The 15,755-nt window shown below is 42.1% G+C and overlaps 1 long non-coding RNA gene across 1 annotated transcript; it reads left to right on the plus strand.

Annotated features, from left to right (window-relative positions):
• The first annotated feature begins 979 nt into the window (after positions 1-979).
• Positions 980-5,004, plus strand: LOC128053887 (uncharacterized). Its single transcript, XR_008199970.1, has 3 exons — positions 980-1,142; positions 2,905-3,025; positions 4,895-5,004. It is a non-coding gene; the product is annotated as an uncharacterized LOC128053887 (long non-coding RNA).
• Positions 5,005-15,755: the final 10,751 nt, after the last annotated feature.

Below are 15,755 nucleotides of genomic sequence, written 5' to 3' on the forward strand. Positions count from 1 at the left end.
AGATAGCAGGAGAATCCATCCTTGAAGCGTGAGGGCATGCCAACCCAAAGACTTGAAGGGAAGAGAGTGGAGGAGTGCATGGGGGAGGGAGAGAGAGAGAGGGAGAGAGAGAGAAAGAGCACACGTACGCGGGAGAGAAAGAGCGAGCAAGCGCTTTGGCTCCTTTTTTATGCTTTTTCCTCCACCTGGGCCTGCCCTATGTAAATTGGGCTTAGCCAGGAGCGCTGTTTGTTCTACTTGAAGTCTTCACTCTGGTCCTCGGACCTTCCTTGTTTTTTTAGCCACCGCCATTTTGGACTCCTTTTCCCTATTCTACCTACCTAACATTCCCCGTCAAGAGATGGGAGGCCCAATTCTTTGGGAATAGGGGCGTCGAGGTCTTTCTGGCTACTTCCTGCTGAACTGGAGTGCTGAGGGGTATTGAGCCTCCCCCTCTTGCTAGTCTCAAGCAGCAGAGAAGGCAGGACTGAAAGTAGCTCAACAGAAAGTAGTTAGCTATGCCCAGCTCTCAGCAATAACGCAGGAGCCCAATGAGAACCCCATTGCCTTTCTAGAAAGGCTAAGAGAGGCACTGCAAAAGTTTACCAATCTGGACTTCGACTCTTACAAGGGACAGGTGATTTTAAAGGACAAATTCCCGTCCCAATGTGCATCAGATATCAGAATCAAGTTACAACAGCTACAACAGCAGGATCCTGCTGCCTCTTGAGATGAGATGGTCCAGACAGCCACCAATACCTTTTATAACAGAGAATAGGAGAAGGAGGCCAAGGCCCAGGAGAAGGAGAGAAAGAAAGAGACAAGGCATGCCCAGATGCTGGCCGCCTTCCAGAAAAGCCCTATGGCAAACCCCGAGTCCTTGAAGGACAAGGCACGAGACAAATGCCTGATCTGGAGACAGGCGGGGCATTGGGCCAAAGAGTGTCCAAACTGTGACAAGTCTCCTAGAACGGCTTGCCACAAATGCCATCAACTGGGACATTGGGCGGCACTCTGCCCTCGGGACCCAAGAGCCTCAAGGTCAAGCGCCAAGCCTACCCTCACGATGGTTCAAGAGGACTGAAGCAGCCCGCTCCAGCCAGCCCGCCTGTCACAGATAACCATCACGGGGCTGGAGCCAAGGGTGCAACTGGATGTGGCAGGTAGGACCAAAAATTTCTTGGTTGACACAGGGGCTACCTACTCTGTCTTGATCTCCTACTCCGGAGCCTTCTCCTCCCAAACCTGTAACATTTTGGGTGCTACAGGAAAAGCAACTACTAAAAGATTCACCTGAGCACTTCTTTGTTGCTGGGATGGACAAATATTTTCCCACCAGTTTCTGGTGGTGCCTGAGTGTCCTACTCCCTTATTGGGAAGAGATATACTCACTAAACTGGGGACCACCCTTGTGATGGGAAGTTTTTCAGCCCCTAGAGCTCTACAGCTCCTGGTTACTACTGAGGAACCCATTATTCCTTCAATAGAGAGGAACCAAAAACCATGGGAAGACAAAATTAACCCTCAGGTTTGGGACCAGGGGATTCCTGGATGAGCCTACCAAGCCGAAATGGTCATCATTGTCCTCCGAGATCCCACTCGGTTTCCTAACCGGAAACAATACCCTCTCAAAAGAGAGGCTTAGGAGGGACTACAGCCTTTAATAAATAAATTCCTTGCTTGTGGGCTATTGGTCCCCACCAGTTTGCCATGTAACACCCGAATCCTCTCAGTAAAGAAAAAAGACGGAACCTGACGAATGGTTCAAGATCTCCGGATCATAAATGAAGCTGTAGTCCCCCTCCATCCCACAGTACCCAATCCCTATGTAATCTTGGGAGAAATCCCACCCAGTGCCAAGTGGTTTACAGTCTTGGATCTCAAGGATGCATCTTTTTGCATACCACTGGCTAAAGAATCCCAGTATCTTTTTGCCTTTGAGTGGGAGGCCCCAGGAGAAAAACGCCAACAGATGACTTGGGCAGTATTACCTCAGGGGTTCAGAGATAGCCCCCACCTATTTGGACAGGCCCTTAGCCAGGATCTCCTAGATCGGGACCTGGGACCTAATGGGAAAATATTACAATACGTAGATGACCTACTAATCTGCTCTCCAGATGAGAAAAGTGCCCAACAACATGCAGTTCAGGTTCTAAACTTCTTGGCAGAAAGGGGATATAAAGTCTCCTGTGCTAAGGCACAGATGGTTGAGACAAAGGTCACTTACCTGGGAGTTCAGATTACACACGGGTCCAGGAGGCTGTCCTCTGATCGGGTACAAGGAATCCTCCAGTTGCCCTCCCCCACGACTCGAAAACAATTGCAAGCTTTCCTGGTGCTAACTGTATATTGTAGAATCTGGATACCCAACTATGGTCTAATTGCCCAGCCCTTATATGAAAGCTTAAAGGGACGAGATGATTCAATCCCACTGATGTGGGGAACTCCTCAAAAGAAGGCAGAGGCTACACTAAAACAGGCCTTAACTCAGGCACCTGCCTTGAGGTTGCCAGACCCAGAAAAAGCATTCCAGCTTTATGTCCATGAAAGAGAGGGAATAGCTTTGGGAGTGTTAACTCAAAGGTTGGGGTCTGAGCCCCAGCCTGTAGCTTACTTATCCAAAAAGCTCAATCCAACTACCTGAGGCTGGCCCCCCTGCCTTCGAAATCTTGCAGCTATTGCAATCATGATAGAAGATGCTTTAAAACTCTCCTTTGAGGGCAAACTAACTATTTTTTACCAGCCACCAAGTAAAACAACTCCTAAATGGGAGAGGCCATTTATGGATGTCTGATCAAAGAATCCTCAGATATCAAGTAATGTTGATGGAAAATCCAGGCCTCACCATATCCCCTTGTGAGGTTCTTAACCCAGCCACCCTCCTGCCTACCCCCGAGGGCTCTCTCCCCTTTCACTCTTGTCTAGAAACCTTGGACCACTGGACAAAACCCCGAGAAGGATTGTCAGAAGATCCTCTGACCAATCCTGAGGAAATCTGGTACACTGATGGAAGCAGCTTTGTCTTGGATGGAAAAAGAAGAGCCAGGTATACAGTAGTCTCCAATTTTGAGACCATAGAGGCTAAGCCTCTGGCACCAGGTACTTCAGCCCAATTAGCTGAGCTCATAGCCCTGACTCAAACTTTAGAGCTGGGAAAAGGAAAAAGAATAGCCATTTACACTGATTCCAAGTATGCCTTTCTGGTGCTACATGCACGTGCGGCTATTTGGAAAGAAAGGGGCCACTTGACCACCCGAGGGTCCCCAATCAAATATGGTGATCAGATTCTTCGACTCTTGGAGGCAGTCCATCTGCCACTGAGGTTTCAGTCTCCCACTGTAAAGGACACCAAAAAGGGAGCACAGAAGTGGCACGAGGGAACCAAGCAGCTGATCAGGCAGCTAGGAGAGCAGCGTTACAGAACCATGACCTAACAGGGGTTGCCACCTTAGTTCCACAGACTAATTTGGCAGAAACTCCTTCATATACTGAAGGTGAGACTCTTAAAGCTATGAGTGAGGGCTTTCAAGAAGATCATATGGGGTGGTTCCAAAAGGAGGGACTCCTTTTTCTGCCTGGGAACCTCCAATGGAAGTTGGTTAACTCCTTACATGCCACTACTCATTTAGGAGAAAAGGCCCTCCAAAGATTACTAGAAAGGTCCTTCAGAGGAACAGGCTTCCAAACAACTATAAGAACAAGTGGTCTCCTCTTGTCCCGCTTGCCAATTAAACAACCCCCAAGGAGCTTGAAGACCCCAGCTGGCCCAGCCCATCCAACGACGTGGGACCTACCCAGGAGAGGACTGGCAGATGGACTTCACCCAGATGCCAGTTTCTCAAGGGTACAAATACCTATTAGTCATGATAGATACATTCACAAGATGGATTGAAGGCTTTCCCACCCAGACTGAGAAGGCTGAGGAGGTGGTAAAAAAACTGCTTCATGAAATCATTCCAAGATTTGGTCTGCCCAGGTCATTACAAAGTGACAATGGGACATCATTTACTTCTAAGGTCACCCAAGGGGTCTCAAAAGCATTGGGCATTACTTATTATCTCCATTGTGCCTGGAGGCCTCAATCTTTGGGAAAAGTAGAAAGAGCCAACCAATTCTTAAAATCAGCAATATAAAAGATAACCCAGGAGACCTCCCTGGGGTGGAAGGAGGCTTTACTGATAGCTCTCCTCTGCACCCACGTTGCCCCTAAGGAACAGCTTGGTCTTAGTCCTTATGAGATGCTCTATGGGAGACCTTTTGTTTATGTCAATGACCTCTTCCTAGATCCAGAGGTTCAGACCCTCCAGTCTTATACCATGGCCACTGGGCAATTCCAACAGGATATACGCTTGTGGGGTATAAACCAGGACCCAAAAGATTCTAAGGAGTCACCACTATATGCTCCAGGGACTCAAGTCCTAATTAAAGTCTGGAAAGATGGGTCCCCAAAAGCTCAACTCCAGCCCACATGGAAGGGCCTCTACCCTGTAGTACTTTCTACCCCCACAGCAGTCAAGGTACCAGGACATGACACCTGGATCACTACTCATGAGTCAAGCCATGGAAGAAAACAGAAGAGGACACTCAATACACCTGTGAGCCCCTGGGAGATCTCAGATACCTGTTCAGGACTACCAATGAGTGCCATTCTAATAAACACCCCCAAAATCTAGTTTCTGGGGATAAGATTTCTCAGGATAACTCTAAACAGCCAACACAGCTTGACAGAGATTGTACTCCAAAACAGACAGGAAATAGATCTTCTGATCCCTGAACAAGGAGGGACTTGAGCTATCCTGGCAATGTGAATTTAAAAATGACTAATGCCCCTACTAGTCCTTGTTATGCTATATTGATGATGCTTACGATTATTCCATGTACTGTCAATTGTCTAACCCGTTTTGTCTCTGCCCAGGTCAGCAAGCTACAACATGCAGTGCCAGTTCAACAAAGATATAAAACTACAGCCGACCATGAAAAATATCACACACCCTTAGATGGACACCACTATAAGGACTCTGAGGCTTGAGACTAGCAAGAGGGGGAGGCCCAATACCTCTTGCCACCCCAGTTCAGCAGGAAGTAGCCAGAAAGACCTCGACGCCCTTATTCCCAAAGAATTGGGCCTCCCATGTCTTGAGGGGGGAATGTTAGGTAGATAGAATAGGGAAAAGGAGTCCAAAATGGCGGTGGCTAAAAGACAAGGAAGGTCAAAGGAAGGTCCGAGGACCAGAGTGAAGACTTCAGGTAGAACAAACAGCACTCCTGGCTAAGCCCAATTTGCACAGGACAGGCCCAGGGGGAGGAAAAAACAAAGGGAGGAGCCAAAGTGCTCTCTCTCTCGCTCTTTCTCTCTCTCTCTCCCTCTCTCCCTCCCCCATGCACTCCTCCACTCTCTTCCCTTCAAGTCTTTGGGTTGCCATGCCCTCACGCTTCGAGGATGGACTTTCCTGCTATCTTCTAAATAAAATAGAGCTGTAACACTGATTTGCCTAAGAGCTATAACATGGTTTGTCCGAGACCCGAGAGCTGTGACGCGCCGAGGGCTTTAATGTCCGTCGCTCCAAATCTTTGTTGTGACGAGACAAAGAACCGAGGAACATACACTCGCGTGACACTGAATAATTAAAAATACATCATCCCTGAATACTCCAATATGTTTCTGTATCAGAGTGGAAGCTCAGCTTCCACTCAGTGATGCTGCTATATAGAGCAACCCCAAATCTCAGCAGCATACAACAAAGTTTCTCTTCCTTTGCATCACATGTAATCTGTTAATCATCAGTGGCTATACTCAGTGAATCAATAGGCTATGAGTCTACTTTATCTTTCTCTTCATCCTGGGATTCAGGATGAAGGAGCAGCCCCTAGTTAGGTCATGCCATTCCCATGGAAGAAGGAAAAGAATACGAGAACAGACAGAAATTTGCAGTGCCACTCTAAGTTTCTGTCAGACTGGCCAAGTGTCACTTCTGCTTATATTTCACTGACCAAAGACCAGCATGATGTCAGTGGCTGGGAAAATATACTCCTTCTAGAGGAAGGCCTGCAAATCACATGGTGAGAGGTGAGGGAAGGAGAGGATATATAATTCTTATCCAGAAAAGAAGGGTCAAATAACTGAGGAGAGTAATATATTACAAAGCATTTCCAAAGAGTAAGGACATTTTCTTACTTAATCACAACCCACTGTCACTTCTAACCAAATTAACAATTCCGTAATATGATCTAATAGTCTACATTTAAAATTTTCCAATTATCCCAAAAGTATACTTAAAACTTAATTTATTCAAACCAAAATCCAATCAAGGACCAATGTAACATGGTTATGTGTCTTACAGTCTTTTTAAAATTAAGGATGGTCAGGAGACTGCATTTTTTTTTTTTTTCATTATAGGATGCTTTTTCAAGGGAATTGGGCATTTGTCCAGCAATATCTTCTACCTTCTGGATTTGTTTGGTTGACCCCTCATGGTGTCAGTTTAACCTGTTCCTCCATCCCCAGATTTCTCATTAAATGAAAATTAGATGTAAATAATCAGTTAAACTCTGGTAAATATTTTTGGCAAGAATATTCCCAGGTACTACTGTGTTGTTCATATTATATCACACCAGGAAGCATGTATATCTTTGTCTTATTATGAGGGATGACAAGGTTGAGCGGTGAGTTAATGTGTTGACAGCTTGATTCCTCCAATGTCAATTTTTCCCTCTTGTGGTTATCACACCGGTGGTGTAAGACTCCTGAACTATGTGAACAGTTGGCTCCCCACCAACCTTTCATTCAAAGGCTTTGGCATCCATTGACAAGTCTGCCTGAATTAATTTTTTTCAGCTATGGTAAAATGATAATTTTTATCATTACTTTATGTTTGTTAGCTGGCAATCTTGTGTAAAGAAGGGTGTTCTTTATAGTCATATCTAGTATATTTATAAGATAGCTAGATAGATAGCTATTAGATTAAAAAATAAAACTCTTATGATTTTGCACATTGAGTTTTTAATTGTACCTTTAAGAAACTAGTGTTATAAACACTTTTCTATATATATTCTTCAAAATAGTTTGGTGGCTTTTTTTATTTTTATTTTTTTTGTGTAATAAAGTTTTATTAAAGTATAAAGGAGATAGAGAAAGCTTCTGACATAGGCATCAGAAGGGGGTAGAAAGAGTACCCGCTTGTTAGTGTTAGCAATGAAGTTATATACTCTCCAGTAAATCCAAACAATGTCTGGATGTTGTAAAGACCTCACCAGACCTACTCCCATAATTTACATTTTACGATAACAGAATTAGCCAGAAAGTTTAATCCAGAGACTGTCCTCAGACAGAATACATTGTTGTTATATAATCCTTGTAAAGAGCAGGTCTACTGCCATAATTTACAGAATTAGCCAGAAGGTTTAATCCAGAGACTGTCCTCAAGCAGAATACATTGTTGTTATATAATCCTAAGGAATGTAGAGAAGGAAAAAGTTTGTCCTTTCTCCCTCCTTGAGAATTCCAGACCCCTCTCTCCTTGGGGACCCCTAGACTTCTTATCAACCTGCCTAGAAAATGACTCTCTCATTCCCCCCTTTTCTTTTAGGAGAATTATGTTGCCTAGGGAAAAGGGGCGTCATTCTCGTTCCATAACTGCTTCCGAGCTGAGAAGGGGCGTTGTCCCTAAATTGGTGAGGCAACATATTCACCTAATCCTATTGAGGATATCTGATCCAGGGGCCCCAAATAGTAGTTGGAGGAAGGTGCAGCAGTAGCAGGAGTTTGAGCAACCTTTTGTAACTTAAAAACTTTCATGCGGCTAGAAACAAATTTAGTTACACAGTTACAGATGTAAGGCAACATAGTCATTAAAACAAGTTAAAATCAAAATTAAAAGACACATTAAGTCCATAGTTAAAGTGCAACGTATTGCACCAGTCCATTTTAGGGTTGGTAGATGTCATCAGATGAAGAAGAGGCATCGCATGTGATTGTTGTTGAAGGTATTCACAGACTTGGAGAAAGTCCTTTCCTTGAAGTGGAGATGTCCACCACCAGAAGCCTTCCATTGATGAAGAGAATCTTTATAACCTCCTTAGCCTGTTCACTACGACAGAGAAAAGCCTCAATCCATCCAGTAAAAGTATCTACCCAAACTTGTAAGCAAGAATATCCATTAGCTTTTGGCATATGAGTAAAATCAGTTTCCCAGTCCTCTCCAGGATACTTCCCACTTCGTTGTAATCCAGATGGGGAGAGATTTTGCTTCCAAAACCTGTTCAGCAGTCGCCACGGCATAACCTGCTTTACGCTTTCCATCCTGAACAAAAGAACTTGTCCTGAAGGATCCCGGATGAGCCCCCAAGATGAAAGGTTGTTGTTGAATCACGACGCCGGGATTCTTGGCCCCCGGAGGAGAAGAATTCAATCCGGGGCCAGAGACGAGGCTTGATCACTCAGAGCTTTTGTGTAATAAAGTTTTATTAAAGTATAAAGGAGATAGAGAAAGCTTCTGACGTAGGCATCAGAAGGGGGTAGAAAGAGTACCCCAGTTTGGTGGCTTTTAATATGAATTATAGTGAAGAATGACTATGATGAGTATTAATCTGTTGAATAATATATAGAATCTGCATGCTGAGCATTATGAAACAGTTTTTTGTGTGTGTTTCCTTGACTTTGATGGTTTTGATATTTTTAAAGACTATAGGACAAGTATTCTGCAGGATATCAGTCAATTTGAGTTTGTCTGATAATTTCTCATGATTAGATTTAGGTTATACATCTACAATTTCTAGAATTCTGGAATTTCTATATGGTTCTTTAAAACAACTTTTCTCATTTGTCTATTGAGATTCCCTGTCCATCCACCTTGGCCATATTTTCCTGTAGGTTCTCTATCATATTTATTATGTCCGTTTCAAGTAATTCCATTTTGTGAGTCACTTACAGGTCTGCTTCTACTGACCTCTTAATTATAGATCAATTTTTTTTGCTTCTTTGCATATCTAATTTTTTATTATTATGTATTAGTTGTTGAGGATAACAGGTTGCAGAAAATCTGGACTAAGTTATCTTCTTCTAAAGAATTTTGTTGTGGCAACAGTTAATTTACTGGCAGATTATCTGGATCCTTGGGGGCTTAGTTTTAATCTTCATTAAGAAAAGCATATTCAATTTTTTTCCTCAGATGTTGTCTTTATTCCATAGGTGTAGTTCTTCACGAAGGTCAGAAGAAAGCTCTAGCTATTTGCAGCTTCCTCTATTTTGGATGGACTTAAATGCCAACCTTAAAATCCTGTGTCCTAAGCAGCTGCTAAAATCTCAGTTCAGTTCCTTAGCCTCCTTTTTGCTGGGTTTCTTGAAGTCTTGTCCTGTGCCTACACAGTTTAGTAATTAGTCAAGAATTAAAGGGATATCTATATGAAACTTTTGGATTGCCTTCTTTTATTTATTTGTTTGGGCTTCCTTGGTGGCTCAGATGGTAAAGAATTTGCCTGCAGGATCCTCTATGACCCACCTTCCAGGGTAATGGAACTAAGAGCAAAAATAAACAAATGGGACCTAGTTAAACTTAAAAGCTTTCGCACAATGAAGAAAACTATAAGCAAGGTGAAAAGACAGCCTTCAGAATGGGAGAAAATAATAGCAAATGAAGCAATTGACAAAGAATTAATCTCAAAAATATACAAGCAATTCCTGCAGCTCAATTCCAGAAAAAAAAAAAGACCCAATCAAAAAATGGGCCAAAGAACCAAACAGACATTTTTCCAAAGAAGACATATGCTGCTGCTGCTGCTAAGTCACTTCAGTCATGTCCGACTCTGTGCGACCCCATAGATGGCAGCCCACCAGGCTCCCCCATCTGTGGGATTCTCCAGGCAAGAACACTGGAGTGGGTTGGCATTTCCTTCTCCAGTGCATGAAAGTGAAAAGTGAAGGTGAAGTTGCCCAGTCGTGTCCAACTCTTAGCGACCCCATGGACTACAGCCTACCAGGCTCCTCCATCCATGGGATTTTCCAGGCAAGAGTACTGGAGTGAGGTGCCATTGCCTTCTCCAAAAAAGACATATGATGGCTAACAAACACATAAAAAGATGCTCAACATCACTCATTATCAGAGAAATGCAAATCAAAACCACAATGAGGTACCATTTCATGCCAGTCAGAATGGCTGCTATCTAAAAGTCTACAAGCGATAAATGCTGGAGAGGGTGCAGAGAAAAGGGAACCATCTTATACTGTTGGTGGGAATGCAAACTAGTGCAGCCACTATGGAGAACAGTGTGGAGATTCCTTAAAAAGTTGGAAATAGAACTGCCATACGACCCAGCAACCCACTGCTGTGCATACACACCAAGGAAGCCAGAATCAAAAGAGACACGTGTACTGCAATGTTCATTGCAGTACTGTTTATAATAGCCAGGACATGGAAGCAACCTAGATGTCCATCAGCAGACAAATGGATAAGAAAGCTGTGGTACATATACACAATGATATATTACTCAGCTGTTAAAAAGAATGCATTTGAATCAGTTCTAATGAGGTGGATGAAACTGGAGCCTATTGTGAGAAGGCAGTGGCAACCACTCCAGTACTCTTGCCTGAAAAATCCCATGAATGGAGGAGCCTGGTGGCCTACAGTCTGTGGGGTTGCTAAGAGTTGGACACGACTGAGCGACTTCACTTTCACTTTTCACTTTCATGCACTGGAGAAGGAAATGGCAACCCACTCCAGTGTTCTTACCTGGAGGATCCCAGGGATGGGGGAGCCTGGTGGGCTGCTGTCTATGGGGTCACACAGTCAGACATGACTGACGCAACTTAGCAGTAGCAGCATACAGAGTGAAGTAAGTCATAAAGAAAAACACCAATACAGTATATTAATGCATATATATGGAATTTAGAAAGATGGTAATGATTACCCTATATGCAAAACAGCAAAAGAGACACAGATATAAAGAACAGACTTTGGATTCTGTGGGAAAAGGTGAGGGTGGGATGATTTGAGAGAATAGCGTTGAAATATGTATATTACCATATGTGAAATAGATCACCAGTCCAAGTTTGATGCATAAAACAGGGCACTCAAAGCCGGAACACTGAGACAACCCTGAGGGATGGGATGAGGAAGGAGGTGGGAGGGGGGTCAGGATGGGGGACACATGTACACCCATGGCTGATTCATGTCAATGTATGGCAAAAATCAGTACAATATTGTAAAGTAATTAGCCTCCAATTAAAATAAATAAATAAATTTAAGAAAAGAAAAAGAATCTGCATGCAATGCAGAAGACCTGGGTTTGATCCCTGGATCGGGAAGATCTCCTGGAGAAGGGAATGACTACCCATTCCAGTATTCTTGCCTGGAGAGTTCCATGGACAGAGGTCTTGTCCTGTGCATATACAATTTAGGAATTAGTCAAGGGTTAAAGAGGTATTAAAGAAGCTTCCCTGGTGGCTCAGATGGTAAAGTGTCTGCCTGCAATGTGGGAGACTGGGGTTCGATTCCTGGGTCGGGAAGATCCCCTGGAGAAGGAAATGGCAACCCACTCCAGCACTCTTGCCTGGAAAATCCCATGGGCAGAGGAGCCTGATAGGCTACAGTCCATGGGGTCGCAAAGAGTCAGACACGACTGAGCGACTTCACTCACTTCACTCAAAGAGGTATCTATGAAAATTTTGGATTTGCTTCTTTTATTTACTGATTTTTTAATCAGAGGAAAATTGCTTTACAATGTTGTGTTGGTTTCTGCCATAAAACAATGATTGGATTGCCTTCTTTTGTGACTTTTTCCTTTCTGAGCTCCATGCCCCACCCCCCGCCTCCGCTGGCTTCTTTCTCCCTGATTTCCAGTACTTCTGGATCATTTCTAAAACTCCAACTTCTGTCTCATCATTCTAGTAAAACTGCTACTCTCTCAGTCAGTTTAGTTCAGTTGCTCAGTCATGTCTGACTCTTTATGGCCCCATGGACTGCAGCACACCAGGCTTCCCTGCCCATCAACAACTTCCAGAGCTTACTCAAATTCATGTCCGTCGGGTCGGTGATGCCATCCAACCGTCTCATCCTCTGTCATCCTCTTCTCCTCCTGCCCTCAATCTTTCCCAGCATCAGAGTCTTTTCACATGAGTTATTTCTTTGCATCAGGTGGCCAAAGTAGTGGAGCTTCAGCTTCAGCATCAGTCCTTCCAATGACTATTCAGAACTGATTTCCTTTAGGATTGACTGGTTTGATCTCCTTGCTATCCCAGGGACTCTCAAGTCTTCTCCAGCACCACAGTTCAAAAGCATCAATTCTTTGGTGCTCGGCTTTCTTTATAGTTCAACTCTCACATCCATACACGACTACTGGAAAAACCATAGCCTTGACTAGATGGACCTTTGTTGGCAAAGTAATGTCTCTGCTTTTGAATATGCTGTCTAGGTTGGTCATAGGTTTTCTTTCAAGGAGCAAATGTCTTTTAATTTCATGGCTGCAGTCACCATCTGCAGTGATTTTGGAGCCCAAGAAAAGAAAGTCTGTCACTGTTTCCACTGTTTCCCATCTATTTGCCATAAAGTGATGGGACTGGATGCCATGATCTTTGTTTTTTGAATGCTAAGTTTTAAGCCAGCTTTTTCACTCTCCTCTTTCACTTTCATCAAGAGGCTCTTTAGTTCCTCTTCACTTTCTGCCATAAGGGTAGTGTCATCTGCATATCTGAGGTTATTGATATCTCTCCCTGCAATCTTGATTCCAGCTTGTGCTTCCTCCAGCCCAGCGTTTCTCATGATGTACTCTGCATATAAGTTAAATTAGCAGGGTGACAATATACAGCCTTGACGTACTCCTTTCCCTATTTGGAACCAGTCTGTTGTTCCTTGTCCGGTTCTAACTGTTGCTTCTTGACCTCCACACAGGTTTCTCAGGAGGCAGGTCAGGTGGTGCTACTCTCTGCTTGAGCTCAATTTGCCCATACACTGCAATAAACTATGAAATGCTCCCAGGGGAAAGCTTATTGAATGTAGGTCTCATGGTGGCTCAGATGGCAAAGAATCACCTGCAATGCTGAAGATCAGGGTTCGATCCCTGGGTCGGGAAGATCCTCTGGAGAAAGGAATGGCTACCCACTCCAGTGCTCTTGCCTGAAGAATTCCAAGGGCAGAGGAGCCTGGCAAACTACAGTCCATGGGATCCCAAAGAGTCAGACATGACTGAGTGACTTTCATTTTCACCCAGTAAGCTTCTCTTCTTCAAGGATAATATCCTTTCCATTTCTCCCTACTTTGTGTTGGTCTCTAGTGTCTTCATACAGTAGTTTTTTATATCTTATCCAAGATTTATAATTGTTATTGGCAAGAGAGTTAATCTAATATGGGCTACTCCTCCAGTTAGTAGAACTGGATAGGTGTGTTTTGATTCAACGTTATTTAGAATTCGCTATAAAGATGAAGAAGTAAATGAAACAAGCAGCAATAATATTTATATTTTAATGGATTAGATTTTTGTTTGGTATTTTGAGTGTTTGTGATATTTAGAAGAATTTGACATGCTAGGTTTGCAGTCCTAACTTATAAGGTGTAATTAAATAATTTTTTTAAGTTTGTGGTTTAATGTTTAAATCTCACTTATTTTATAAACAATATGGGAAGAATGAAAGGCATTTTAGATTCTTGTTTATTTTTAACTTATTGGATATACAAATATTCTTAAATACTTTAGAGAGGTCTCCCTGTAAATCAGATATTGAAATACTTAAAAGGTAATAGACTATATTAGATTCAAAATTCAATTTGAAATGATTAAAACATTAAATGAAATTTGTAAATAGGACCAGAATTAATACTAATTCCTTATTAAAGACTATTAAAATTTTCTACATTTACAAGGAAAATAAGATAGTGATTAATATTATAAGTTGAATATTGTATTTGTAATTTTATTTTATTTATTTTTAGAATTAATTTTTATTGGAGTATAGTTGATTTACAATGTTATTTTAGTTTCTGCTGTACAGCAAAGTGAATCAGTTATACAGATATCCTTTCTTTTTAAAGATTCTATTCCCATATAAGTCATTACAGAATAGAATTCCCTGTGCTATACAGTGTATTTGTAATTTTACTAAGTTGGACAGTTAATTTTAAACCAATATTCTAAATGAGTATTTACTGATATGAAGTCCATGGATTAGACTCTTGTAAGACTGGGTTAAAATGACTCTGGGTCACAATTTACTTAATGTCTGTCATCCTCAGTTTCTTTATCTGTAAAATGAGAATAGTGATGCTTTCCTAAAAGTACATGTTTCAATAAATAATAATGTTCATGATAGTAATAATGATAATTTAATGATAATATTTTTCAAAGAGAGTTATAGAGCAAAGTGCACAGTATGATTCCATTTATTTTGGTTAAAAAAATAAGATATGCAAAGATAGGTATTTAAAAATTTCCAGAAGATTATATACATTAATTTTTACATATAACTATCATTTAAAATTTTTCCACAATGTAAATATATTATGATATCTATTTGTTGTATGTATATGTGTTTGTGTGTTCATATACAAAAATTCTAGTTAGTTATTTTGTGAAATACGATCATGAGTAACTTTTACTACTTGTTTCTTAATTTTATTTATTGTCTATGTTGAACAGATATAACATAATCAGCAGAAACACATACCTGAACATTTTAAAGTAAAAAAAAAAGACAACTTTCCTTGGTTTTAACCTTGCTGGAGATCTTATCGCAAGGGTTCAAGGAGGTTGAAGTCATGCTCAGTATTTATCATCCATCACACAATCACTAAGTCATTGAAAAATCCCCGTGTGTTGTATTTGCTTTGAGATTGGGTGCTGACTGATTTCCGTCCATACACACTTCATTCTTGCGGTGAATGTGGTCTTGCTTCACAGCGTAGTGGAGGTACAAGCCTTTGCCTGAGTCTCTCTAGTAGAGTGGGTACCTTGAGAAACCTTAAAAGTAGGAGGGAACTTTGTATCCTTTCACTTTCTCCTTTACCCTCCTTTTCATTCTTCATGCTGTCTGATAAGACTTGACCCCTCTTGAGGCCCTCCTGAGACTCTGCCCATCCCAGGGGAAATTTCCAAATCTCTCTCTTAAACTCCTTCCACTTCCCAGGCCCCAGGTCATAATTTCTAAATGTCTATTGGACATTCCCACCTCAAATTCAGCAAACCAAACACCGCCAGTTTCACAGCCTGCAGACCAGCTTTTTGTCCTTTTTTTGGGATAATGATTAATGGGGTCTCCAATTTACTTAACCAGATAAATGTACGTAACCTTGTACGTCATTTCCTCCTGGAGGCTTTTCCTGACCATCTCTCTCCCAGAGAATAAACCTTCCCTCACCTGGGTAATCCAGGCTCCATGGCACAAATACCTTTTAGAGCACCTCTCACTTTAGACCATGACTCTCTGCTTATATTATTTTGTCCTTGACAAGATCACATATTCCTTGAAACTAGGGATACATCGGGATATCCCAGAACTGACCACAATGCCTGTAACGATGTTCTCATCACTAGTTAATTGTCTTGAAGCAAAAGCAATCCATTTTACTCCCTCATTGAGAAGAGGCAACATTTCTTTACAGAGGAATCCCAAATAATCTTTGTAGATACCTTCACCTCCTACTCCAAAGAGTAGCATATAGGAAAGGAAAAAATAATAACTTTACAGTTTAGATACCTTGCCAGTACCACCTTTATCAAGTGACAAAGGTTAACATCGTCAGTGAGTACCGTGAGATGTCTTGTAGATAGCAGGCACCCCTGATGGGTGTGAT

Source organism: Budorcas taxicolor, chromosome 10, assembly GCF_023091745.1.
Source record: "Budorcas taxicolor isolate Tak-1 chromosome 10, Takin1.1, whole genome shotgun sequence".
Classification (NCBI taxonomy): Eukaryota; Metazoa; Chordata; class Mammalia; order Artiodactyla; family Bovidae; genus Budorcas; species Budorcas taxicolor.